The following is a 27,720-nucleotide window of genomic DNA, read 5'->3' as shown; positions in this document are numbered from 1 at the left end:
CCACAGACCAGCAATAGCATGCAGCCACAGTGGAGGAGGCACGGCCAGGCAGAGATCCCAGATTCTACCACTCAGGGCCTTTTGGCTGGATCTGTGACATGCAGGTCCACTCTAGCTATGCTTAGCAGGTGAAATCCAGGTTCCTTTTTACCGAGCCTGTACTTTTTTCAATTGTGTGCCTTTTGTAATAGATACTGAAGATTCACTGACTTAACACCCGCTTCTCCTTTTTCTCTCCTAACCTGACTTACCCCTCAGCTCCCTGAACTTCTGCTGATAAGAGTAACTGATGAGAATTGATGGTATCATTAAAAAATGTTAATATACCATTCTGTAGAGCCTCTTACAAATTCACTTAAAATTTTATTACGTTCATTTATTTTGCATGGTTGTGAGTAGGTATGTGTATGTGGGTATATGTGTGTGTGTACACACACATGCTGTAGCCCTTGTGAGGAAGTCAGACCACAAGTTTGGGAGCCATTGTGTTCCTTCTACCACGTTGGTGCCAGGGATTGGACTGAGGTTGTCAGGCTTGGTGGCAAGCACCTTTAACCATTACTATATCTTGATAGCTATATATTTTGATACTTTCTAGGGATCAATATAAAATTTCTCAGTTTTAATTTTCAGATACTTCTTTTCTGATTCTTTCTCTGACTGTCTCTGTCTCTCTCTATTTCTCTCTCATTCTTAATCCCTTACTGCTTTTGGTTATTTGGCCACACAATATGCAGCCATCCCCAGCAAAGAATTTAGTCCAAACAGTCAATAGAGAAATCTTGATTTAATACCGTACACTCTGAAATAAAAATTATTCAAGATAGTAAGCACTTCTTTTTAAAACATTCAATTTATTATATATTTGTTACTATGTTTGCATTGATTATTTCACATATATGAGAGTCTTGTCTGAATGTATGTAAGTATGCCATATGCATACCTGGTGCCCGCAAAGACCAGAAGAGGGTGCTGGATTCCGGGGAACTAGTCATGGATGGTTGTGAGCTGCCATGTGGGTGCTGGGAATCAAACTCAGGTTTTCCATAAGAGCAGCCAGTGCTCTTAACCTCTTAGCCAGCTGTCCAACCCCACATACCACTCATTTTACTCCCTTTCTTGAGTCTTAATTTCCTCTCAGACTGCTGACATGATCTTTTCTGTTTAAAGAGCATCATCTTCGGTTGACAATAAAAACGAAGTAAAGCGTTGCCATTTTGCTTCTTCTCTGTCACTTGTTAACACTGTGACCCCTGCCAGCTTTGGAGGAGGGAGTCTAGTTTTCTTAGGCTTCATCCTCAAACTCAAACTAAGAGTTTCTCTGCTGAGCGTTTTTCACAAGTCTTCTTTCATTCTGAGTTTAGCCCCCTCCTTGATAGCCAGCACTAAATGAGCTGTTGCTTCTCTTCCTTTTTATTTCCTCTGAAACTTCCAGGTCCTTTGAAAGCTCCTCACATACCACACTGAGTTACTCATATGTGATCTCCCTCATTTCTTCTTCATTTGTGATTGTAATAGTGGTTGTCTTTCTTGACATATCTTTCACTTTAAAGTCTTGGTTCTGAGATAGTCTAGCATCTTCTGTGAACTGCTAAGCGACTCAAGATACTTGTCTCACTTTGCTCTGTCTTTCCTTTCTTGGCTGTAATGAACTCCAAGGAGATCTGTTCAATTTCCCTTAAGGTTTCTGTCACTTCCACTTCTGCAGAATATTCCTCTTTGTTGTTAAGGCTTAGGTTCAGTGTGGCAGTTTCATTCTTTGCTCATTTTGTTCTCTGAATGATAAAATTCCTGGGAGAGAGGTGCAAGAAAATTCAAAGGATATTCCTAGAGTTCAGACTTTAGTTACTTAATTGCCCTTTTGGTTATGTTGAGTTCTTGGCTACTTAAATTCTTGTTAGGTTTCTTCAATCTAGTCTAAAAATTATGTAATTTTTGTTTTTGAGATAGGTTCTTACTATCTTTGTATTTACCCAGTATCCCGGGCAGTCCTTGAACTTTCAATTCTCCTGCTGTAGCCTCCTGAGTTACTAGACCAAAGGGAATTTTCTTGTATTGAAACCTTTTCCTTAACATTATTCAGTGTATATACACATGTGTGCATGCATGTTACAGCCTGCATGTGGAGATCAGAAGACAGTTTAAGGGGGTTGGTTCTCTCCTTTCACTATGTAGGTTCTGGGTATTGAACTTGGGTTATTAAACCCCTTGGAAAGTACCTTTATCTACCTTTCCATCCCATGGATTCTCTTGTTTTTGAAAGAAGATTTACTTAGTCCCAGTATTTGTTTTAAATGAGTTATACACGTCCTCTTTGAGCTTCATCTCTATTGACTTTGGTAGAGCAAAGTTTCTGTCTTAATTGTTAAAGCAGAGGACAGGCATCTCATCATGTTTCTGGGCCATGGCATATATCCACTGAGACTTTTTTTCCTAACCTTGTTGTTTGGTTCTTGGAGGTAGGTTTAATTCTAGAAATCTCAGATAATTTAAATAATACATGAATTTTAGCAATTCAGATTCCATGCTCTAAAAGAAATGCATAAACCTAAATCTTCAGAGAACCTTTCTGGCTACATCATTTTTGTGTCTGTTTCTACCAATCAGATCCTCACACCATAGGGTATAACATATCAACCAGTTAGTGACTTCAAGCAAGGCCAGCTTGACTGCGCTGTATTTCTGGAAATTACAGTCTTCTGACTAAAGGTTCTTAGAGGTGAAGTGCTTGGCGGTGCCTGACATCACACCCCACTGACTATCTAAAAAGCAGTTCCTACACATTCAGGCGTGTGAGCCGCCCTCTTGACTCTCTCTTCTATCCTCAAATCTCTAATAGAAGGTGTGTACCGGTGGCTTGTGAGGGACTGGCTTCCACGGATGATGCATATTCCGACGCAACAGAGCTTTGTTCGCGCTGCACCCCAGTTTGTACCATTCATGAAATCAGTCAGAAAGTAGGTAGTAAGATGAAAGCATGAGGAACAAAGTTAATTACAAGTTCAAGAAGGTAACAGGTATTTTATTTTTAGTAAGAGTATGGTCCCAAATGTTACATAGAATGAAGTCAGGCCAGAAGCTTATTTCCTGTTTACATGACATCAAAGTCAAGTGGGCGTTTTCTGTTCTATCTGTGAACCACATGGTAAAGTATGTGTACCCCATGTTTGCAAATCATTCATTAGATATCCATCTTCTTGTGTCTCAGAGGGTGTAAAAGGGTCCTTTCCTGGTTCCACAAAGGTGTCCCTTCTGTTCTCTTCCACAGCAGGGCTGGTCAACACTGGGAAGACCACAGGACGCTTGTAGAGGGCATGGAAGTGTTCAGAGAAGGGAGAGAAGAACAAGGCTTCCTCCTTTGCCAACAAACTTGATATTAAAAAGTTTATTTTCCTATTATCTATTCATTTAATTTTTTTGTGTGTGTTGTTAATGTGTGTGTGGGTGCTCCTGCTGGTGCAAGTGTGTGCAGGTGAGAGTGGAAGTCTGCATGTCGTCCTCGGCTGCTTTTACGCCTTATCAGGGCCTCTCATGGAGCCTGGGGCCCACCACTTTGCCTAGGCTGACTGGCCAGCAAGCCTGGGGATTCTCCTGTCTCTGTCACCCACAGAGCCGGGTTGCAGGTGCATTCACCATGCTTGGCTTTACGTGGGTACAAACTCAGGTCCCCATGCTTGAGCAGCAAAGCACTGTACCCACTGATCCAACTCCAAGCCCTAGAAGCTTCTAAAAAATTTACTATTAGTCTGTGTGTGTGTGTGTGTGTGTGTGTGTGTGTGTCATGATCCGGAGGACATATCTATCTATCTATCTATCTATCTATCTATCTATCTATCTATCTATGTATCTATCTTCTATCTATCATCTGTCTATCTAACATCTATCTGTCATTTATCTTTCTATTTTTTTTTGTGCATATACACAGACACACACATGTGCCATGGCAAACGTGTGGAGGTTGGAACGTAACATGCATTATGTGGGCTCCAGAGATTCAGCTCAGGTTGACAAGCTTGGCAGCAAGCACCTGTTCTGTCAGCCCTAAAAGTTGTTTTTCTTTTTTAAACATTAAACTAGTCGTGATTAAGATTTGCCAGTGAAGACTAGAGAGGTGACTCAAGCTTAAGAACCTGAGCTCAGACCCCAAGAGCTCACTGAAAAAGCTGGGGGAGGGGGGCCCTTACACTAAAGCATGGGTTCTTGCTTTGCTCCCACTGGCGCGACTGGAAGTCTCTTCTGACCCAGCCACCATGATTGGGAGACTAAAAGGCTGAAACTCTGGGTGATGCACCTTGCATCCGAGGGAGCAAACTGCTCTGCCCTGAAGTCATTGTGGCAGCTGACAGGACCTACAGCAGCAAGAGCACAGCAGGAGAAAAGGTCACCCTGGGGTGCGGGGGCGTTCCCATCAGTAAATCTTGTGTTGGGGCAGAGCACAGCATCTTTGAACAGAGCCTCTTGTGTTCTCAGCCGTGGCTCTGTTTTCTCTCTCTGAGGCATGTAAATCGCCCCCGAAGCTTTTGAAAAGTAGTAACTGGGGTGATTTTTAACTTGAACGATTTTAAATATGATCTCATTTTTTATCTCAAACTTTTAAAGTAGACGCCTACTATTACCCTATGTATTTTACAAATGTGACATTATAACGCATTATTTTATAGTTATTAAATTTTGCAAAAGGTTCTTTTTTTTCTGTTATGGTCTGATCTCAGGAGACTATATTTCTATTTTTCTCTAGTCTTGCTCTTCGTAGTTTTGAATATATTCATTGTTCATGTCAGGGCTTTTTAAGCTTTTTGTGCTTGTGACCCATTTTATATGAGAGATTTGCCTGGGTCTACACACATACAAAATAGTTGTACAAATCAAACATTTACTGATAATAAAAGCATAAAAAATTTATTTTAAGACAATTCTTTGGTGTATATATCTTATTAAAGATAAAGGCAAATTGCATATTAATGAGATTGACATGCATGCTTAACCTTTATTTTTTATATTGCAGGACAGTATCGCCAAGAGTTTTTACAAGTTGTCAAAATGTTGTTAGTGCTGGGAGCACCACTTTACACAGGTATATAGAAGAAAATAGCAGAAGTGTGTTTAGGACTCATTCAGAAATAATTAAGAATTCTGGTCTAACCCTAAGACAAAATTTATTAATGATTTCTATGAAACTCAAGTCAACAACTTAAGTAGAAAATTAAAAAAAATCAAACATTCTAACATGATTTAAAGATATGCTGATTTGATACATGCTTAGGGATGGTTGAAAATATTAATTTTATTATTATCTGTAATTAAGTTGTTTGCTTTTTTGAAACAGGGTCTCTCTACAGGGCCCTGCATGTCCTGGAGAACAGTCTATGGCCCAGGCTGGAATTAGAATTCACAGAGATCCACCTGCCTCTGCCTCTTCAGTTTTGGAATTAAAGGCCGACCTTTGGTTTGCATTTCTCTTCCTCCCAAGATCATGCGTGTCTTTAATCAGGAAGCAAAGGCAGATTCAACTCTTTTGAGTTTCAGGCCAGCCTGGTCTACACAGCAAGTTTTAGGCCAGCAAGGACTACATAGAAAGAGACCTTGTCTCAAAAAAATATGAAAAACTCATAAAATCAAGTGGGGAAGAATCCAAAAGAGTCAACATGTGAAAAGCAATTTACAAAGAAGAAAACTAGAATGACTAATAAATAAATGAAAAGATTATTAGCTTGTTTCACTAGTTACTGGGTAAGTACAAATGAAAACAAAAATGGACATGGTATTTAATACATGGGTTATCTATTCGATTATTAAAATTAATGTCTGGCAATAATATGTATCTATAAGACTTGAAAGAGGCCAGTGAGATGGCCCAGTGAGTTAAGTTGACCTGAGTTTGATTTCCCAAGTCCTTATGGCGGAAGGAGAGAACTGACTCTCACAAGTTGTCCTCTGACCTCCACCCCCTCCCGCCATAAACAAACAAACAAACAAACACACACATACACACACACATACACACACACATATATAGAGAGAGGATTGGAAGCAGAGGGAACTTTTCTGTTCAGAGAACAGTGTTCAGACCTGGAGATCTGGCTCAGCCATCTGAGGCTAGGCTCACAACCAAAGCAGCAGGTTGCGTTCACAGGACAGTCTCCTCTACACGAAGCATCCGAGGCCTGGGCAGAGGCCTTGTGTGTTAGGCATGTGCTCCATCACAGAGCTGTATCCGCAGCCTGAGACACTGTGATTCTTACTGAACTGATTTTCTTTGCTTTTATGTATGCATTTCTTTTGTATTATTATATAAACTCGGGCATTTTAGAGAGTTAATGGAGATATGAGTAAAATAAACATGGCTAGTTGGTGGTGAAATCCATCACTAGGTTTCTGTTATTATCTTTGGTAACAGAGTGTGGGAGAAAGGATTTCCTTCCTCTCTCTCTAATATAGCTCAGCAACGGAGAGGCTCCCTGCTCTGGAATGAAATGGGGTTGGCCCAGCTCCATAGGCCTCATGTGGGAACAAGATCCAGAAGCTCCTATTTTTTTTTTAACTTACTGTCATTCGTTTGCTTTGAGTTCAGTATTCTATGCTTTAACCATCCCATACCCAGTCTTAAAAAATACATACTTATTAATATGTGTTAGCGTGACTTTCATTTTCCTTGTGAACATTTGTTAACAACTTTCCAAGCAGCTCTGAAGTGCTTCTATTTTAGGTCCACATTTCTTTGTTTTCTTATTATAACTTATCACAAATGGGGTAGATGACGCTTCTGGGTGAAACAGATGCAACTTGCTAAATAAAAAAATGTGTGACCTCAGTGACTACCCATTTCAAACTCAGAAGGCTGTCCGTTTGTTAGTTTCCATAGCAGTCCTCTCGATTCGGTTAGGCTGAACCGAGTTCTACAGAGAAGTGCCTTTCCATAGACGATGATGATGGGCCAGTGAGTCGTTTATGAGTGACTCCTCTTCACAGAAGTCTCATAGTCTCACTTCACCACACAAGAAAAGCAGGTGAATGGTAGCCACTGTGGGCAAAGTCGCGGGATGTGCAGTTGGAATACTGGCAGTTATTTTCAAAGAAGTCCTTTGTATTAGCTTAAATTAATTGTATAAAATAATGTGCTTCGTTGTGACACAGTATACACACGTAAAAATACTCTGATCATATCTATCGTATTCACCTTGTTCGCCTCATTTGTTTAGGATCTCAGGTAGCCCAGGTTGGCTTCAGACTGCTTATGTAGCTGAGGATGACCTTGAACTCCTGATTCTCATATCTCTACCTCCCAAGTGCTGGGATTGCAAATTTGCCTCACCACCCCAGACTCTTCCTCTTGTGATTTATCTTGGAAAGCTCATGTAAGAAACATAGATGGATACACCTCATACTTTATCTCTTAGTGTGACACTTCCTAGTTCCTGGACTCTGCATTCATAGGTGCCTGTGGGATACAAGTCAGGTGTGTGTCACTCCCTGGCGCCAGGATCAGAGACACTTCCAGATTTGTTCACTGCTTGAGTGTCACCTGTCATGCCTGTCACAGTAATGTAAGGAAGTTCTTTTGAAAGAACATGTATACACATGAGCATGTATATGAAATACTGAAAAGTAAAATGCGTGAAGGCATTTTTTTTTTTTTTGCTGAAAGCACAAAGGATTATTCTAAATAACTAATATATGTTTGTTAGTCTTCTTTCTCTCCTAAGTATTACTATCATTTAAAAAAAAATTTAAGTCATTTTAAGTAGAACTGACACTAAAGATCTTTAGACAGAATTTTAAGACATCTTGGGATACCAAATCTGCTGGGCGGAATGGGACTCAGGAGACCCTGTATCAGGAAGCAAACTTGTTGGAAACTAAAGTGAACTAAGTGGTTGATGAAGGCAGAAAAAAATCGGTAGCTTGTGTACTCTGGATTTACGCGGCTGACTGGCAAAAGGGAGAAGCTAATTACTGATAATATCGGCTTTTCAGTTTTCTTTTGGATGATTAATCTGAAAAACAATTTGAAGCATCTAGTCTATATTACTGAGAATATGTCAGTTTAGAAAATTAAGGCCGTAAAACTTTGAAAGAGAATCAATGACATTTACAGTTGGTTTCCAAATGGACAACACCATTTTCACCTAGCTGTTAGTTGTTGCTATCCAAATAAAAATAACTCCTGTCTTCAGATTTGATAAATGGGGTGTGTGCGTGTGTGTATGTATGTGTTTACATTCATCGGTGCAGGTGTGTGTCTGCATGCACAGACCTGAGGTTGACATCAGGTGTCTTTCCCAGCTACTGTCTATCTTGCTCACTGGGTCAGGACCTCTCCCTTGAACCAGAGTTCAGCTGTACATCTAGTCTAGCCAGCTCGCCCTGGGGACCCCAGTATGCATCTGTTGGCAGTGCAGCAGTGGAGTTAAAGGTCGGCCGCCATGCTCAGCCATTTACTTGGGAGCTTGGGCTCCAAATAGTGTTTCTCATACTTGCTAAGCAAGTGCTTTATAAAACCACTGTTTGTTTGTTTACTTACACATTTTTTACTTATTTATTTTTTAAGACAGGGTTTCTCTGTGTAGCCTTGGCTGTCCTGGAACTCTATAGACCAGGCTGGCCTTGAACTCACAGAGATCCACCTACCTCTGCCTCCCCAGTGCTGGGATTAAAGGCATGGGCCACCACAGCACAGTGAAATTTTTACTTTTAAAGTGAATCAGGCAAAAGGATGTTAATATTTGTCCAAATAGAGTGTTTAGTTGTAAAATGAGAACTTTGCAGGTTGCATGGGAAACTTGTTAGTCATGGCAGTGTATGCTCAAGAGACACATAATTATGTTACCATAAGAGCAACTGTCTTTCCCATAATTCACCTGTAGCTTCCCATATATAAGGGATAATTAGCAATAATTAAGCATGGAAGCTAGAAAATGTAAGTTAAACAGACCACAAGTCAAATTTATACAGGCTAAACAAACTGGGTTATTTCTAAGTAAGTTTTCTAAGCAATGTGGAGATGTTCTGTTACAGTTCCTACTGAAACATGAAAATAAATATCATTCAGTGTAATAATGAGGGTATTTAGAATCTAATGACACCCTCAACTGGCAAAGTGAGGGATTGCATTTAAGTGTTTTTTGTTCTTTTTTTTTTTTTCTATACAGAGTTTTTCTGGGTAGCCCTGGCCATCCTGGATTCACTTTGTAGACCAGGCTGGCCTTAAACGCACAGAGATCTGTCTACCTCTGCCTTCCCAAGTGCTAGGATTACAGGCGTGTTCCACCACACCCAAGGGATTGCATTTAAGCAGATTAAAAAACAAAAACCTAAGTGAATTAATCATCAAAGACTTGAAAAGTAGAAAGTACTGCAAAATAATATAGAAAAGCTACAAATGTGAGAATTAAGCTAATGCATCAATTAAATATTTTCCTAAGTAAAATGGTGAAACTGGTATGCAAATAGCCATAATTAGAATTTCCTAGTAGTTTGTTCTATTTTTTGACCAGGGAAGTCGATGAGAGGAAAAGAATACAGTAAGGAGAAATGCATACATCCCTTGCCTCCATCTCCCATAACAATTTTGATTACTTAAATTTCTTAATTGATACCGAAATTATTTAACATTCAAAATTATTTGTTTTTTCTGTATGGCGGGTTTTTTTTTTTTTTTTCCTCATGCATGTCTGAGCAGCATGTGCATCTAGTGTCCATGGAGCCAACAAAGGACATTTGATCTCCTGAGGCAAGAGTTGCAGATGGTTGTGAGCTGCCACAATGCTCAGTATATTGTTTTGGCTGACCTGAAAGTCACTGTATAGACCAAGAGATCTGCCTGCCTCTGCCTCCTGAGTGCTGGGATTAAAGACATGCTCCACCACACCTGCTTTAAATTACTTTGATCAGCTAATTTTACATTACTGTTCTCTCAGCATATATTTAATGGTGAGATCTTTTTTTGGGGAGGGCTACCTTGATTTAATTTCTGTAAAAAGGAATTGGAATATTCTTAATTTATAGGCTTGATCATTTCAGGAAGTATAAAGCACGCCTGTTGTAAATTCTTTATTTCTACTTGTATAAATTCCATTTTGAATTTATAGTGATTTGGGTGTACAGTGCAGATGAAAGTTGTGTTCAAGCTGATCATGCATGACTTTTCATTGCAACTTTGAAGATTACTATCTAATGCTTGATTTCATCTTCAGTGGCTTGTTGCTTTAAGAGCACCCATCCCCCTTCTTGCTTGAGCCACTGTGCCCTGTCAGTCATCCTGAAATACACTAGGGTGCTTGTCAGGCTGTTTGCTAACAGATTCGTCATAAGCCAAATTGTGAGCCATAACAGTGGCACTGACTTTCTAAACACAAGGACTTGCTTAGGCAGTTGGTTAGCTGTGTGGGCAATACTCTGTCCTGCCATAGGTGAGTCAAGGGTCAACTTTTTAAACCAGACTTTGTTGTAAGAAAAACCCTAGCAAGCTCAGATTATCTGTTGTTTTGTTAGATGACTTTGGGGAAGATGAAGGGACATGATTTCTCTAAAATGGGATGACTGGAAACTGTGTTGTGCATTTATGACTTATGAGGAAGTTTTTTTTTTCAGTTACACTGAAGTATAGAAAACTCAGATTTTAAAAGTCTAGTGTTCTGAGTAGATCAGCAGACATTTCAGATTTAGATAAAAATGCAATGGTTGAACACAGTTTTTTTCTTGTGTAACAATTCAGACTGACTCAGTTGAGTAGAAACTGTTTGGAGTGTCTGATAACGATATTAAAAGTAGCATGTAAACAAAGCCTCCTGTGCCAAAGCCCACACTGTGGCAGTCCTACATCAGAGTCCTTCCAAGTCCCCACAGTGTGACAGTCTTCACTGTCTGAGTGACCGTGTGCGGGGCACCGGGACTTCACACTCTTTCAGTGTAAAACTTGTGCGGTGAGCAGTTTTCTTGTGCAAACAATTTGATTTCTACTACCGGTCTCTAAACTTAAATTTTACATGGATATTTTCCCAGTGGCAGTTGTATGCAGCCTTAAGAATGTGCGAAGTGAGAACTGACCAAACAAAGCCAGAAAGAACTTGTGGATTTTGATAACTTGTGTGTTGCTACAGAGTTAAAAATTTAAACTAGGGCAAGTGAGAAAAGATTGTGTTTGTGGATGTGTAGAAAGACTGCTTATATATTTTCCAGTTGTTGTAGAGAGGATTTAAGGTGCTTACAAGGTTACATGAAATTCAAGATAAGATAAATTAAAAATGGGTGAAAGAGAAAAAAAAACACAACCAAGTGTGAGAATATAAAACAAAAAGGAAGAAGAGTGATTCTCAACCACAGCTTCGTGGCACTTTGTGTCTTACAGATGGACAGAGGAGGAAGTATAGCATTGTATTTATTGTGTGTGTGAGTTTATTACACACAGAAAGCTTATGGAGGGATTTCATGGAAACCTGTTGCCCACTTGCTCTGGGGTTACTCTTGAGTGAGAAAATGGTGTTGGATTGTAAAGATGAAGCGCACGTCAAATATCACTTGTGTTTTGGTGGAAATAAAAGTGGGGAATTCCTGCCCTTTAAACTCACCAGCTGATTTATGTGGGCATAAATGTGGCCTCAGGTTTTCTAGGAGCAGGAAAGCAAAAGGCCCCATTACTCACTTCAGAAAACGACTGGAGAGGCTTGGTGCTTGGGAAAAAACTGAATTGTCTAGATACAGTTAAACACCTGCATATCAGAGCAGCTCTGATCAAGTCGCAGGTTAAAGTAAAACATATTTAGTGATTCTGCACTTATCTGTGGAGACAAGGTTCTTGTATTTTGTCTAATGTACTGCTGTAATGAGGCTAGTTGCTTTTCTTCCTTTTTATTCTTTCTCGTTTTGTTTTATTTTTGTTTCTGAGGCAGGGTCTCACTATGTAGCTCTGGCTGGCCTTGAAAACACAGAGACCCATCTACCTCTGTCTCCCAAGTACTGAGGTTAGAGGCCATTTCATTCTTAAATCATGGAAATATAAAATCCTTCTGTGAGTTCCAGGACAACCTCTGCCTCCCAAGTGCTGGGGCTAAGGGCATGAACCACTTCCCATTTTAACTCTTTCAGCGTAAATTTAACTTGAATTTTAAATTCATGTAGGCCCAAACTAGCTGAATCAGTCTAATTAGGAACAAAGTTTTTGGGCAGGAGGAAGGAATTTAGAGATAAATTTCCTAATATATTTCGATCTTTGAATAGTCACAAAACACCTCCTGTCTCAGGGCTGTATCTCATACCATGCTAATCTTGACCTTATACGTGAGAAAAACACGTTCATAGAAACTCCTGCTGACAACACAGTTGTTCTGAAAAAAAGATGCAATAGCTAAATTTTTGCTAAGGTTCTTCATGTGTATTTTCAGATATGAATGTGATGAGCCATGTCAATCATCTAAGTATTTTTATTATTCCATTATTAAAAAGAACTTCAAGAAAAAAAATAGAAAATAGTATAACCATCCTCAAAAATTGCTCTTATAGTTTTGACTATAAACACATATGTGAGTCAACTTAGAGTCACTGCAAGGAAAAAAGCACACACCAAACAGAAACTACCTTACTCAGTTACAAATGGCACAGTAGATTCACCATATATTTGGGGTGACAGTGATGATAAACTGGACACACGGGTCCTGGGGAGTAAATATTGTAAGTTAAGTTGGGGAGCTGGAGAGATGGCTTGGTGGTTAAGAGCACTTGCTTTTCTTCCGGAGAAACTGTGTGCGAATCTTAGCACCACATGGTGTCACACAGCCCTCTGTCTCTCCAGTTCTAGGGATCCGGTGCTCTCTTCTGGCCCCCTCGGCCATTGAACACAGAAAACTTAGATGCAGGTGAAACACCCACATTTGTGCAATGAAACAAAACAAGTTAACTTGGAGCTGGGTGTGACTATGCATACCTGTAATCCTAACGGTTTCCAGGCTGAAGCAGGAAAGTACTAAGCCAGGGATATACAATGAGACACTGAAAAAAATAAAAAAGAACTAAAGTCAGGCTTGGGTACTTAAGAAAGTGAGAATAGCGTTACCTCAAGATCCAGCTATATCATTCCTGGGCATATACCCAAAAGATGCTCCACCATACAACAAGGGCATTTGCTCAATGATGTTCATAGCAGCTTTATTTGTAGTAGCCAGAATCTGGAAACAACCTAGATGTCTCTAAGTTGGAAAAAACAGATAAAGAAATTGTGGTACATTTTTACACAATTGAATATGACCCAGCTATTAAAAACAAGCAAATCATGAAATTTGCAGGCAAATGGATAAACTAGAAAAGATCATCCTGAGTGAGGTAATCCAGACCCAGAAAGACATGCATGGTATATATTCACTTATAAGTGGATATTAGCCATACAATAAAGGATAAGCATACTTAAATCCATAGACCTAAAAAAGCTGAACAAGGAGGACCCAAGGGAAGATGCTTAATTCTCATTTAAAAGGGCAAATAGAATAGATACTGGAAGCCGTGGAAGAGAGGGAACAGGACAGGAGCCTGCCATAGATGTCCTCTGAAAGACTCCACCCAGCAGGGGATCAAAGCAGATCCGAGACTCATGTATTTAGACTCATAGCTAAACTTTGGGCAGAGTGCAGGGAGTCTTATGGAAGAATGAGGAGACAGAAGGACAAAGGAGAGCATAGACGCTCCACAAGGAGACCAACAGAGCCAGCAAATCTGGGCCCAAGGGAGGCCTGCAGAGACTGATGCACCAACCGAGGACCATGCATGGAAAGGACCTAGATCTACCCCCTGCTCAGATATAGCCATAGGCAGCTCTGCCTCTATGTGGGTTCCCTAGTAAGGTGAGCAGGGGCTATCACTTACATGGACTCTGTTGCCTGCTCTTTGATCACCTCCCCCTGGTCATGTGGCCTTGCCAGGCCACAGAGGAAGAGGATCCAGGCAATCCCAATGAGACTTGACAGGCTGGGGTCAGATGGTAGGAGGGCTCCCCTTTTCTGAGGACTAGGGGAGGGGAATAGGAGGAAAGAGAGAAGGAGGTAGGGAGGAACCAGGAGGAGATGAGGAAAGGGGCTACCATCGGGATGTAAAGTGAATAAATTATAAAAAGTAAATAAAAAAGAAATCTTACAATCCATGTTTTAAATGCTTCATAGAGGGAACGACATGAATAAATGAAAGAAGTTTCCACATTAAAAAAAAAAAAACAAAAAGAAATTGAGTGGTGATCAGAGTGGGGCCAACATGCTGAAGAACTGTATTTGTTTGATGAACCTTATCAGACCTTATCAAAAAGCTAAACACTTTCTTTCTCCCCATTCCTCCTTTCTTTTTTCAGTGTTTGGAATCAAGCTTAGGACTTCATTTGTGCCTGGCAAGACATCTTCCATGCTCTAAACTCAGATTTTTTTTTTTTAATTCAAATTAATTGAGAAATAGTTTGTCTAGAGTAAATTAGCTCAAGGGCTGGAGATGACTCAGCAGATAAGAGTCTCTCTCTCTCTCTCTCATACACACACACACACACACACACACACACACACACAATCTTTAAAAAATTAGCTCTAAGGGGCTGGAGAGATGGCTCAGAGGTTAAGAGCACCACAGCCTGCTCTTCCAGAGGTCTGAGTTCAATTCCCAGCAACCACATGGTGGCTCACAACCATCTGTAATGAGCTCTTGTGCCCTCTTCTGGCATGCAGGTGTACATACAAGCAGAACACTGAATATATAATAAATAAAATCTTAAAGAAAAATTAGCCCTAAAAGCTTACAGCTATGCAAGTCTGACACAGAAATTAGGTATATAACCACTACAATTCTGTAATTAAATACAATGTTATCCTCCTAAAAACTTTCTTGTGGCTTTCAGAGGATACCTTCTTTTATCAGCTTTGGCTTTTGACAACTGTTCATTGCTCTGTCTCTATCTTGTCCTTTCAACAATGCCACAAATAGAATCATATACTGTGTACATACTCCAGATTCTCAGCATGACATTTGTGCTTTCCACTCATCTTGTTGTCTGAATCAATATTTTGTTGTTTTTTCTTGCATAACACAATGATTTGATCATATTATAAATTATATGTTTACTTGTTGATGGAAGTTTGAAATTTCTAGCTTTGTGTGTTATGTATAAGGTCATCATGGATATTTACATACATGCCTACATTTAGACATACAAGAGATATGAGACTTAAATTCTACAGCTATTACTGAACATCTTCTAGACTTGCTCAAATGAAAGAAAAATTCTTCCTTTCAATAAATTGTTAGGTATACACGAGGCTTTGCCAGGTTTAGGTTCACGTTTTTGGAAGGACTACTTCATAGGTGGTGTGACGCCATGCCCACTGGGCCCTGTCAGGAGGCACAATGTCTGGTCAGGCTCACTGTCGGGGAGGGGAAGACTGACCAGTGGGTTCTCACTGATCCTCAGCGTTCCTCATTAAGCATCCCCTAATGGTCTTGGCTTTCACTGATGACCATTGTCTACAACTATTCTCATAGTAAGGCTATAAATCGTGATTTTTACCATTCTATAGTTCTTTATTATTTTTATTGCTTGGACTTACCCTGTAAAAAACTCTTCCTTTTTTAAAAATTATCTATTACTCTAAAGCATAACTCTCATTTCCATGTATTTGTCAAGTTTCAGGAAATAGCTTAATAATTTTGAAAGGTGACTATCGAGATTTTCTCTTCTTGGACTAATTTTAATAACTCACTCATGCTTTGTTCTGTAATTTCTATTGCTTCAGTGCTTACATTTGGGTTAGTAAGAATCTTTTTGTTCTTTAGCTTTTTAAATTTACTTGTTTACTTTTATTTACATTTTAAAATTTTAATTAAAATCCAGCCACATTGCTCACTGGCTCCTGAGCCTTTGATAAAGCCCAGCGGGCTTTACTTCCCTGCACAAGACATTCCCAGGGCCTTCTGGTTTTGTGCTCCCTGGAGATTCTTTCTTCTTCATGGGAGATCACGGTGAGGGAACAGTTTGCACACTAGCAATACCATGCTGTCCCCTCCAATTTTTATGAACAGAGCTAGAAAGCAGTATTTTTCAGAAAGAGTGTATAATGGGATATATTAACCCTTTCAAATATAGAATTATAAGCTATAATTTAAATTTTCTGATTTTATATTTGTATCTTTTTTTCAATACTGAAACCATCTCCTAATCACACAAATTAAATTATTTATATATATTTATTAATATATATATATAAAATGGATATATACATGTGTATTATAAGAATACATTTTGTAAAGAAAATTTTAGTTTCTTAAAGAATATTTTAATATTCTTTTTTTCCCATAGAAATTATCTTTCTAGGGCTGTGAGACAAATGCTATGTTTTAAAGTCACTTAAAATTATACCTTTATTTGTGATTATGTAGCTTAATTGAAATACGAATAAAGAGCTGGTGGTGCACAGCTTTAATCCCAGTACTCAGGAGGTAGAGGCAGGCAGAGCTCTGTGAGTTCAAGTCCAGCCTGGTCTACAGAAAGAGTTCCAGGACAGCCAGGAGAGAAACCCTGTTTGAATAAAAACAAAGAAAAGAAAACAAATATGAATAAAGTTTATTCTGTTTGCTTTTAGAGGGGATTGAATTATGAGTTATTTTTTAATTAGGTATAAAAGTTACATGATTCCTATCCCTGTGACTGTGATAAAACAGGCGGACAAAAGGATTTACTTGGCTCATAATTCAAACTATTATCATTTTGGGAAAGCCAAGGTTGCAAGCCCTTGCAGCAGCTACTCATGAGGCATCTGCAGCCAAGAGCAGAGAGCAGAGAGTTGATGCAAGCTTGCCAGTGATAGCGTAATTTCTCCTCTCTATTTAAAAAAAAAATATGCATTATGGATGAGGTTGGGCAGCTTTTTGGATACTTAGAGGTTATTTGTATATTTTTTGAGTGAATCAGGAGTTATTTTTAATTGTATTTAATGTTAGCATTTATTGATCATATGACATGAAATGTAAGCAGAGATGAGTGTACATAGTTTGGTCTTGTGTAGTTTGCTATGCATCATGCTCCTGAGCTACTGTCACTAAAATTTTACCTTTTGCTTTGCTTTCTTTGGTTTTGTTTCTTGACTTTTTCCTCTTTTCCTGTTGTCTTATGATGTCCTACTCTCTACTCTTTTGACTTTGCATTTCTTTCTCTCATTCCTCCCCTCTCTTGCTCTTTCTGAGATAGATTCTCACCAGGCTGGTCTACACTCACCTTTCCCCTGCCGCATTCTCTGGGGTGCTGGGATCGTAGGTGCACACCAGCACACCAAACCTGCATCTTTTTAAAAAGATGACATTTTATTTGTGTGTGTGTCAGGTGTATGCATGCATGTCACATGTGTGTAGATGCTCACAGAGACTAGAAAAGGGTGTTAGGTTCCTTGGAGCTGGCGTTATAGGCATTTGTGAGCCTCCCAATATAGTGCTGGGAACCGAACCTAGGTCCTCCTGACGAGGACTGAGCCATCTCTGCAGTCCCCCAGTTTGCATTCTTCATTAAATAGAGAATATACTGCATATGGGTGTGTGTTTATGTGTGTTATGTGATCATACATGTAATTGTTTCATTGGGTTCCTTCTCTATTTTTATTATTGATTCTTATCTATATGTGTGCTTGGGTCCTTATTTTACAGTTTTTTTTTTCTTTTTTCAAGACAGGGTCTCTCTATATAGCTTTGGCTGTCCTGGAACTCACTATGTAGACCAGGCTGGCCCTGAACTCACAGAGATTTGCCTGCCTCCAGAATGCTAGGGTTAAAGAGGTTAAATCACGTTTGGCTTTCCTTTCCATTTACCTTGTTACGTTTTCTCTAGTGATCTTTTATGCTCTCTTCAGGCACTTCCTGAAGGACAGTCTGAGAGGTCACGGGTCGCCAGCAACTCTTAGTCTGCTTGTAGCATTGAATAATTGTTCATCCACATTGTTGTGACCTTTGCTTCTAGGAAACACTCTCTGCTGTTTTTTCAGTGCTCCACAGTACACCACATGGAAAGCTCTCCTGGCTGCCAGCCTCAGAACTGGGATTCACTCTGCCTGATCGGTGGTGGTTGCGTTAGCTAGTTTGTTGCTGACAAGTGGTCTTTCATTGTCCTGATCTTGTCCACCACTCTTGTGAGTCAAACTGTGTTTGCATAGGGACAGGCCCCTTTGATTCATGTATGTATGTATGTATGTATGTAGTATGCATGCATGCATGCATGCATGTATGTATGTATGTGGAAGTGGGCACCCTTGGGAGTTGGTTCTCTCCTACCATGTGTGTCCAGAGCTAGAACTGAGTGACCAGTCTCGGTGGTGAGCATCTTGACCAGTAAACCCTACATGCCCTGTATCTTCCACACTCTGCATCTCAGCGCTGTCAGCACCGGTCCTTGGATAGGACTGTCAGGGGCTGTGGTGCTCAGTTTTAGAGACTGTTACTTACCATTGTGGTATATTTAGTTCTTTGTGGCATGAGATAATAAGTTTCCATGAAGATGTGATTTTAATTTCATATATTTTGTTTGTTTAGAAGGCATCTTAGATGTTAAAGTGACGATTTTACTCCCAGAGAGCTGTGGAAACAGAGAGAAGGAGGCATTGATTATCTTTACTGTGAGTGTATCTTTACTGTGTATGTGAGTGTGGGAGGTTTGTTTTGTTTTGTTTTTTTTTTTTGAAACTTAAAATAAGACTCTTTATTAAAGTAGTTGAATAATTTTGTCAGAAAGCAAATAATAGGCAAACATATGGGGAAAACAGTAAGTAATCATGGATAATATCCAACCAAACATGAGCATTTAATAAATAAATTACTAGTATATAAATGTCATATATAATGAATTCTATATAATCAGTCAAGCCAATGAGCCATCAGTCCTGAAACAATGATGTATTTTTGCAAGCAGCCATCCCATGAACTGGGGATGTATTTCCAGAGACTATGTTCCCAGAGATAGATAAATGTTAAGGTCCTATTTTAATCATAGATCATAAAGTACAAACATATAAACATTTATATAAATACATTTATATATTATTTGTAATATATAACATAAATATTTATACATAAATATAAATATATAATTAGATAACATATAAATAAACATATATTTGTATGTATGTGTGTGGGTGTGCCGCAGCATGTATGTGACGTGTGTGGAGAACATATAGAAGGCAACGCACAGGAACTAGCTCTTTCTTCCTGTCCTGTGGGTTCCAGGGATGGAACTTAAGTTGCTTGGCAGTAAGCACCTTTGCCTGCAGAACCGTCCGACTGGTCTACTGCGTGTTAAGTGGATTGAGTTGAAAGATGAGTGGAGACCGCGGAGCTACGCGCTAGGCAGAAAGAAGAGTAGAAGTTTAAGGATGTAGCTGGTATACTCTATTCAGAGAACGTTGACTTCTTTACCATGGGGCAGAACAGACAGGAGGTGAGACATTTGGTGAGGCACTCATAGAATGAGTCACTGAGTCATTCAGTGAGTCTGAATTTTGTTTATTATTATTTCTGAAACAGAGTTTTACTATGTAGCCTGGCTGGCCTGGATCTCATTGTGTAGGCCAGGCTGGCCTGGTTACATAGATCTGCCTGCCTCTGTGTTTTGAGATTAAAGGTGCTTGGATTAAAGGCATGTACCACCATGTTTGTCACTGAAGTCTGACTTTTTGTATGTGTCAAAAATGAGGAATTATGATGGTTTTATGTAGGAAGTTAACGTAGCATTTAAATTCAGGGACTGGAGAGACAGCTCAGTGGCTGAGAGCACTCTCTGCTCTTCTGGAGGTCCTGAGTTCAATTCCTGGCATCCACATGGCAGCTCACAACTGTCTGATGCTGCCTTTTGGTATGCAGATGTACATGCAGACAGGGTATCCACATACATAAAATACATAAAAAAATATCAGTTCAGGAATAATTTGGAGGATAAGTGCGAGGAGTCAAAACTGGGAGAAGGGCAGCTAAATGGGGTATTATTGCCAACTCTGCACAATCTTGTAGGCCGAACTGAGGATGTAGGGGTGGGAACGTAGGACAGAGCTGGCCGATGTGGGAGTTACCGGGAAGACACAGTGTGGTCTTTCACTGACCAGTGAAGAGAAGGCAGAGTGAAAGAGGAAGGGAAGGCAGAGTGGAAGAGTGTTTTAGAAGTTTGGTGTCCAGCCTTAGGATGATAACTTTTTAATATAGTTTAGAACTGAAAAAGAAAGAAACTACTTTTTTTTTTTTTCTTCTTACACAGGGTCTCACTATGTATCCCTGATTGGCATGGAACTCACAGAGATCCACCAGCTTCTACCTCCTGAGTACTGGGGTCAAAGGCATATGCCACCAACCTATATTTTAGGGAAAAGACCACGAATTCAGTTTGTGAGGCAGCCTAGTGAGCAGTGGACTAGCAGGCCACGAGAGAACTGGGCTATATGGATGGCTTTGTGAGTCAGAGGTGGTAATTAGAACTGAAACTCTATAGTGAGCCTATTCTGAATGAGTGATGCAATGAGATCAGAAGACAGAATGTAAGAGATTAACCCATGGGTGGGTGGGACTGATATATATAAATAGCCATGGAAGAGCAAGCCACAACAGACCCCGGGGAAAGAAGGTCACAAGATCAGGGAGAAGCACGAGAGTAGTGCTTTGAAGCCAGGGGAGGAAGCCTTCCATCTCCTATGGAAAGGGTGCCTAGTATGTAGGGTCAAAAACAGTTCAATAGAATTATTAGGCACATAGACAGAGTCCACAGAAAAACTTAAAAAGTATCAGTAAATAGTGAACTTGGGTGGTTTGATTGACACATACACATGTACACAGACGCAGACACACACACACAGACACACACACACACGCCCCACCCTCCCAACCGAAACCCAGGATGTGAAGTTCTTAAAACAGTTATACATAACTGAGCCTCTCCTTCCTCATATCTTTACTTATTTTTAGAAAATGGATGCAGTGTTTTTAAGGTCCATAGTTTAATTTTCTTTGTATTACCAAGCTGGCTTCTATTTTTTTTCCAGTTATTCGGGGAACAAAGAAGAAGTATGATATTGGAAACTCTCTCTCTCTCTCTCTGTCAACCAGTCTTATTTAGACATATGAGTGAGTGTGGCTGTCAGAGAACAATTTGGGTAGTGGTGGAGTCAGTTTCCTTCCACTGTGTGGGTCCTGGGGTGATGTCAGGCTTAGCAGCAAACACCTTTACCTGCTGAATCTACTTGCAGGTCTGAATTTATTTGGTTAGTTTTTATTTTGTTTTAAATCAAGGTTGATAAGATCTCTTACTGGTCTGTGTCTTTTTAAACTACCAGCCCTCAGGAGACTTCATATACATTTGAGGCGACTTAAAATATGATAAAATGGGTCGAGCCCATAAACTCACTGGACTCAGAGCGACAAAAACCCACAGTCACCTTGGAAGTATACATGGGCCATCTTACTCTTGCTTTGGTTGTTGAGACTTGATGTGTTGCATATTTATGCTGTAGCTGAATGTTATTTCTATTCTGAATGATTCAATGAAAGCTTCTCTGATGTCTTACATTTTAGGTATCTTCTTCTTTGGTTTCACTTTGACTAATTTAGTCTTTGGCTTTTAGAAAAATGGATATAAGGATATATTTTTAGAAGAAGGCAGTTTGATATTATGTCCCTTTAGCAAAATAATAGCTGTAGGGCCTATGTCTTCCCCATCAAGGGTTGGCCAGGTTTAAGTTTCAGGCATGAATTTTTTTTTTTTTTTTTTTTTTTTGTGGAGTGAGCCTTAAGTGGAGTCAGACAATTGTTGGTTACTACTGTCTGGTTACAATCCATAATGTTCATGTCATCTTTGCCCCAGTGGACATATTTTGCTAGGCTGGTGGTTACCGTGATGTGGTGGTCTGAATGAAAATGGCTCCTGTACGTTGTTCACTTGAGTGCTTGGTCCCCAGTCAGTGGAACTGTTTGGGAAGGATTAGGAGGAGATATGTTACTCGGGGTAGGTTTTAAAGTTTCAAAAGCCTGCAGCATCCCCCAATATCTCCCTCTGCCTCTTGCTCGTGTAAGAGGTAAGCTCTCAGCTACCACTTCAGCACCATGCCTGCCCATTGCCATGCTCCTTGCCATGATGGTCATGGATTCACCCTCTGAGATTTTAAGCAAGCCACAATTAAATGCCTTCTTTTATAAGTTGCTTGGTCATGGTGTTTCTTCACAGCAAAAGAAGAGTAACTAAGATATGTGGTTTGTAGACATCTTTAGATTTTTAAATAACACATAGGTAACTGTTAGGCTGGACATATATGAGATGGGATGGTATTTAGGATCTTAGTTCTACTGTTATTTTTATATGATATAAAATGTCCTTAAGTTGGAAGACATCGCTACATAGAAAACATTTTTCTCTCTTGCTAAAAGGTTTAAAATATGTGCCATTGTGAAATATATGTGAAGTGCTATTTTATATGATAACAGTTGCTATAACAGAGGAAGGGAGTGAGGTATTCTTGTGAAATTCTTACATGCAATGTTATCTTTAAGTTAAGTAAGAAATGGAATTACAGCTCTTTGCTTCCGTTACAACAACAACAACAGCAACAAAAAAGGCAGGTTGCCAAGATGGCTCAGAAGGTAAGCGTGCTTGCCTCCAAGCCTGACGACCTGAGTTTTGTCCCTGGATTCCTTATGGATGACAGAGAACACTTCCCACCAATTGTTCTCTGACCTTCAGTAGTGCACCATGGTAGTCACGCTCCTCCTAAAAACAAACACAGAAACACAAATAAATGAAAAAAAAAAAACCAAAATAAAAGGATATTAGTCTCAACTAGTGGTCTATGATCAGAGGGACTTAATAATTACATAGAAGTAGGTTTTTTTTCTTTATTTTACTTCATTTTGGCTAAAGCTTCCATTTCAGTTTTCATTTAGGTGTACATGTGAGGAAACAAGCTTAATTTTGGAAGCACATGTTTTAATTTTGTTTGGTTTTCATACTCACCATTGTGGGAGGAGAAAGCAGATCAATTTGATAATTTCTCAAAGAACATCAATAAGATGACTATCCCAACATTTAATAAACAGAGCTTCAAATGCTATACTCCAGGAAGCTCTTAAAAGTCTCTGCTATAACATGCCCGTGATAACGTTTGTTCCAGTATAGACTGTTTCATTCTGTTGACACTCCTAAGTCTTAGAAGCTGAGGAAATGAAAAAACATCTTCTTGAGGATAGCAGCTCTCAGTGCATTTAACAACTGTGGCCCCAGTCAGGAGCAGGGAGCACACCTCATATGCACCTCTCTGGAATTGACTTCAAAGGGCTCAAGGTCCTTCAGAGGTTGCAGTTCATCCAGATTTCTCCCCTCTAGCATTCTTTAGGCATGTTGTACTTCTAATTAGTCCCATACAAGGAGGCACCACAGGGAAGCTCTGCTTTAGCCTCTACTTAAGAGAATGGAGTGAAAACAGTCTTGAATAATAATTCAAGTCTGGGCTCTACAGATGAAAGATGTTTAAGCTAAATGTACACAAACAGATTTAGCTATCTTACTGAACATGGAATAATGACATCAACTAACATTTGTCGATCTCTTGCTAGGTGCCAGAGGTATTTAGGATATTTATAGCTATGCATGACTTCTTTAAAATCTCTGTGAGGAGGGCACTCTTATTCTTCTCATTTAAAATCTCTGTGAGGAGGGCACTCTTATTCTTCTCATTTAAAATCTCTGTGAGGAGGCCACTCTTATTCTTCTCATTTAACAGGTGATGGAACAGATACTCAGAGAATCCAGCAGCCTGTCTATAAAGTTCCTAGTGAAGGGCCTAGAGAGATGCTGAGTGGGTGAGGATGCCACTAAGGTGACAGATGGAGTTTCATCCTCGAAGCTCACATGGTAGAAGGACAGAACCACAGAACCAGTTTCCTCAGCTGTTCCCTGACCTCCACACTTGTGCTGTGTGTGTGTGTGTATTCGTGTGCATGTGTGTGATTGTGCATACAAATAAATACATGAATGTAAAAACAAAGCTCCTGGTGAGGAGAGAGCAGAGGTTTTCATCTAGGTAGTCCAGTGCCAAAACCAATGCTCTTAATCACTGAGACCCAGTGGTACTGACATGTTGGGGAGTTTAATAACCCTTTAGCAGGATGTCGTGAATTGGCTTCCTCATATTGTCCTGCTAAGTGGAGATGAAGTCTAGCCTTCCTTTACTGGGCAAACTGTGAACCTTCCTGCCAACATGTGCAAGATTGGGCTTACTCTGAAAGTGGCACATATTTCCAGTTCATCTGTCCAGATAGGACATATTTTTATAATTCACTCAAAGGCAACTATCAGTCTGTTGTGTTAATTTACTTTTTTGATATTGATAAAACACCCCAATAAAAGCAGCTTCCATAGGAAAGGCTTTATAATCCCTTTGTCAGGAAATCAAATCAACAGGAGGCTGTCTGAACACATTCATATACAGGAAGGAGAAAGAGAGACAGAGAGAGACAGAGACAGAGGCAGAGACAGATAGAGATAAACAGAGACAGAGAGACAGACATACACACATACACACACACTCAGAGAAAGAGAGAGAGAGAGAGAGAGAGAGAGAGAGAGGAGAGGAGAGCTGCAGGAATTGGAGCAAGGTTATAAACCTTCAAAACCTCAGCGATGTACTTTCTTCATCAAGGCTTCACATCTTAAAGATTCTATAACCTTCCCAAATGGCACAATTGGAGATCAAGTGCAAGTACATAAACCTGTGGGGACATGTCTCATTCAAATCTTTTTCCCTCTGTGCCTGACTGTGCTAGTTCTCACCCTTGCTGTCCTAGGAATATGAGTACCTATTTCTATTCTCTGGTAACCATCCTCTGATTTAAGTAGGCCTCTTTCCAGTCTTCATATCTTTTAGGGACCTCCCTCCATCCACATTTCTTTTCTTATATGTATGTACGTATGTCTGTATGAGTATATGCCATATATGTGCAGGTGCCTAAGGAGGGCAGAAGAAGGTTCAGATCCTCTGAGTTGGAATTACTGGAAGTTGTGAGTTAGCTAACTTGGGTGCTGGACACCAAATTCAGGCCTTCTAGGAGACCAGTAAGTGCTCTTAACTGTGGAGCCATCTTTCTAGCCTGCACTTTCCCCCCTTTCTTTTGTAGAGAGCTGGGGAAATCCCTATCAAGTGAAATCCTGAGTGAAAGTGTATTGTTTGACATGACCCAGCCATGTCAAGGACCAATGAATGGCACAGACCCATGGGAAATTGGCGAAGCCTTCTCCTCAAATGTCAGGCATGGAAATGAGATAGCCTTCCTCTGGTTCCAGCATGAGAGATTATGAATGTTGGATCAATGTGTGCAAAAATGAGCAACTGCAGTTTCCTTTTCCTGGATAGTTACAGCTTGACATTGCTAACCCCCAAAGATCTTCTACAGAGACTAGCCAGCTCCTCCATCCTGCGCTGTACTTCATAAACATGCCACGGCCCTCCCATCTTTTTGTTTAAATGTCTGTGGTTTCTTCAGCATCACTACTTTCTTCATTTCCTAGCTGCCTCTAGTCAGGGTTCCAGGATCAAGCCATATGGAATTTTTTTATTTTCATGTGTGTGCAGTGTGCCGTGTGTGCTGATGTTTGTGTACATGTGGTTGCATGCATGTGCATGGGAAGAGCTGAGGTTGATGTTGAGAATCGTCCTCAAATTCTCTTCTTCATTCATTGATCTTCATTCATTGAGGTAGGGTCTCTCAAGCAAACTCAGAGCTCACCAGTGTGGTTAGTCTCACCAGCCAGCTTGCACTTGGGATTCCTCATCTCTGGTTTCCAAAGCTGCATTACAGGCAGGCTGCCACATCCACCTGGTATTTTATGTGCATCCTGGGGATCTGAACTCTGGTCTTCACAGTTCGGTGGCAGGTGTTTAACCTCTGAACCATCTCCCAAGCCCATTTCATTCCTTTTCATGCTGGCAATTCTGAAATTTATTCTCTCTCTCTCTCTCTCTTTCTCTCTCTCTGTCTTTGTCTTTCTGTCTCTCTTTTTCCCTTTTGAGACAGAGTCCCACTTTATAGCCCTGGCTGGCCTGGAACTCGCTATGTAGATCAGGAAGGCCTTGACTCACAGAAATCCACCTGCCTTTGCCTCCCAAGTACTGTGATGAAAGGTTTATGCACACTTGTGCCTGGCCCTAGCCTTTATATTTTCATTCCAGGTTGATTTTCCTAACTCAGCTTCGAAGGCAAGTGCTTCCTTTGGTTGGCTTAGGTGCATTTCCATGTTCTCAGATTCTTCGTCATCTTACTGCTGCTGTGTCTACCCTTACCCCAGTTGATGGCAACTCGCTTTCTGGTTGCTCCAGACAAAAAACTTAAAGATGTCATGAATTCTCTCTATTTTATGTCTACTCAGAATTCCAACTGGCTCAACCATCAAACTATGTCTGTGATCAGCCTGCTCTGGCCACTTGCATTGCTAATATGCAGACCTAAGCCATTGTGATAATCTTTAATTTCCATTGTCAATTTGAATGGAGGAAGGTCCACAGGCTGGTGCATCTGTGAGGTTGTTTCTAGGTATGAGAACCAAGGGCTGTGGGAAAGCCCTACTCTAAATGTGGCTGGCAGCTTCTCAGGGACTTGGGTATTAGACTGAGTATAAGGGAGGGATAAAGAGAGGCTGGGCTCCTGCATTCCCCCTTCTCTGCTTCATGATCAACACCACAGACCAAGCATCTCTCAAAGCTGTGCCTTGCAGACTCTGAAACTGGCTTTAGCGAGAGCTGAAACTGTGGGCTGGAGAAGCCTTAGAGGGCTGTAAGCAGAGCGTAATTAGCAATTCTGGTGGGAGTGTGGATGACTGGAATGACAAGAGGAATGTGATCATCTAACAGCCTTCTCTGTTGTTGCCAGGGCATGACTGAAACACAGCATGGGATGCTCTGTGACAGAGACACGCTCAGGGTATAAGGTGGCAAGCCATGAGCTAGCTCATCTGCCGTGTGACAGGCTTGCGCCTCTCATGATCCCCCACAGTTGACACATTTAAAAATGGATGTCAAACAGTCTTAAAGTAACTCAAATTGAATTTCAAGCAGGGTGATAAAGTGAAAATTCAGGCATTTTGTGGAAAAAAAGATTGAGAAGGATCCAGTGGGTGTTTTTTTGCCTGGCCTTGAGTTGCCAGAGAGATCTGTTACTACTATCAAGAATTGTTCTCCTGCCTAAGATTCTGAAAACTAAAATTTTATCCTAGTCTGTCTGTCATCAAATCTACATTTTTCCCACTTTATAAAACCATTTCTCTTAGATTGGGGTTAAAAAGCGGTAGATTCCAAATCTGTCTCAAAAAGATCTCTATGAAAGCAAACACCCTCATTAAATGGTATAGTGAGTCCCTCATTATTTCTATTCATCCAAGTCGAGGACATTGTTGAAGTGATGGCTGTTTGTGGGAGGTTTTCTTGAGTGTTTGGAGGTCCTCCCTAACTCTTAATATTTCACAGATTGTAAAACTCTAGTGCTTTGCAGTGCGACACGCACGGCGCAGTAGGAGTTTTGCTCTGGACCCAGTTGTCATGTTGCTGTGAGAGGCTGGTCACAGTCCGACAGGCTTTGACCTTTCCTCAGCTTCATCTGCAAAAATCTGCAGTCCTCTCCCACTCACTGTCCCAGTTTCCGATCAGTCAGGATTACTGAATGGGACAGATATCAGAGACCAGAAAGACTTTTTATAAGGAACGA

The 27,720-nt window shown here is 40.3% G+C and overlaps 1 protein-coding gene across 2 annotated transcripts in view; it reads left to right on the top strand.

The window, feature by feature from the left end:
• Positions 1-27,720, top strand: part of Ctnna3 (catenin alpha 3) — a 1,666,920-nt gene that overhangs the window by 10,441 nt on the left and 1,628,759 nt on the right. Inside the window, exon 1 of one of the 2 annotated variants that reach the window (XM_060369422.1) lies at positions 10,317-10,409. The exons of the other annotated variant lie outside the window; for it this stretch is intronic. The gene's annotated coding sequence lies outside the window, so the exon portion shown is untranslated. Of the gene's footprint in view, positions 1-10,316; positions 10,410-27,720 lie in introns of those variants that run through there. 2 annotated transcript variants of the gene reach the window in all.

Source organism: Meriones unguiculatus, chromosome 16 (assembly GCF_030254825.1).
Source record: "Meriones unguiculatus strain TT.TT164.6M chromosome 16, Bangor_MerUng_6.1, whole genome shotgun sequence".
In the NCBI taxonomy this organism is placed as follows: domain Eukaryota; kingdom Metazoa; phylum Chordata; class Mammalia; order Rodentia; family Muridae; genus Meriones; species Meriones unguiculatus.
This window is presented reverse-complemented; position numbering and strand designations above follow the sequence as displayed.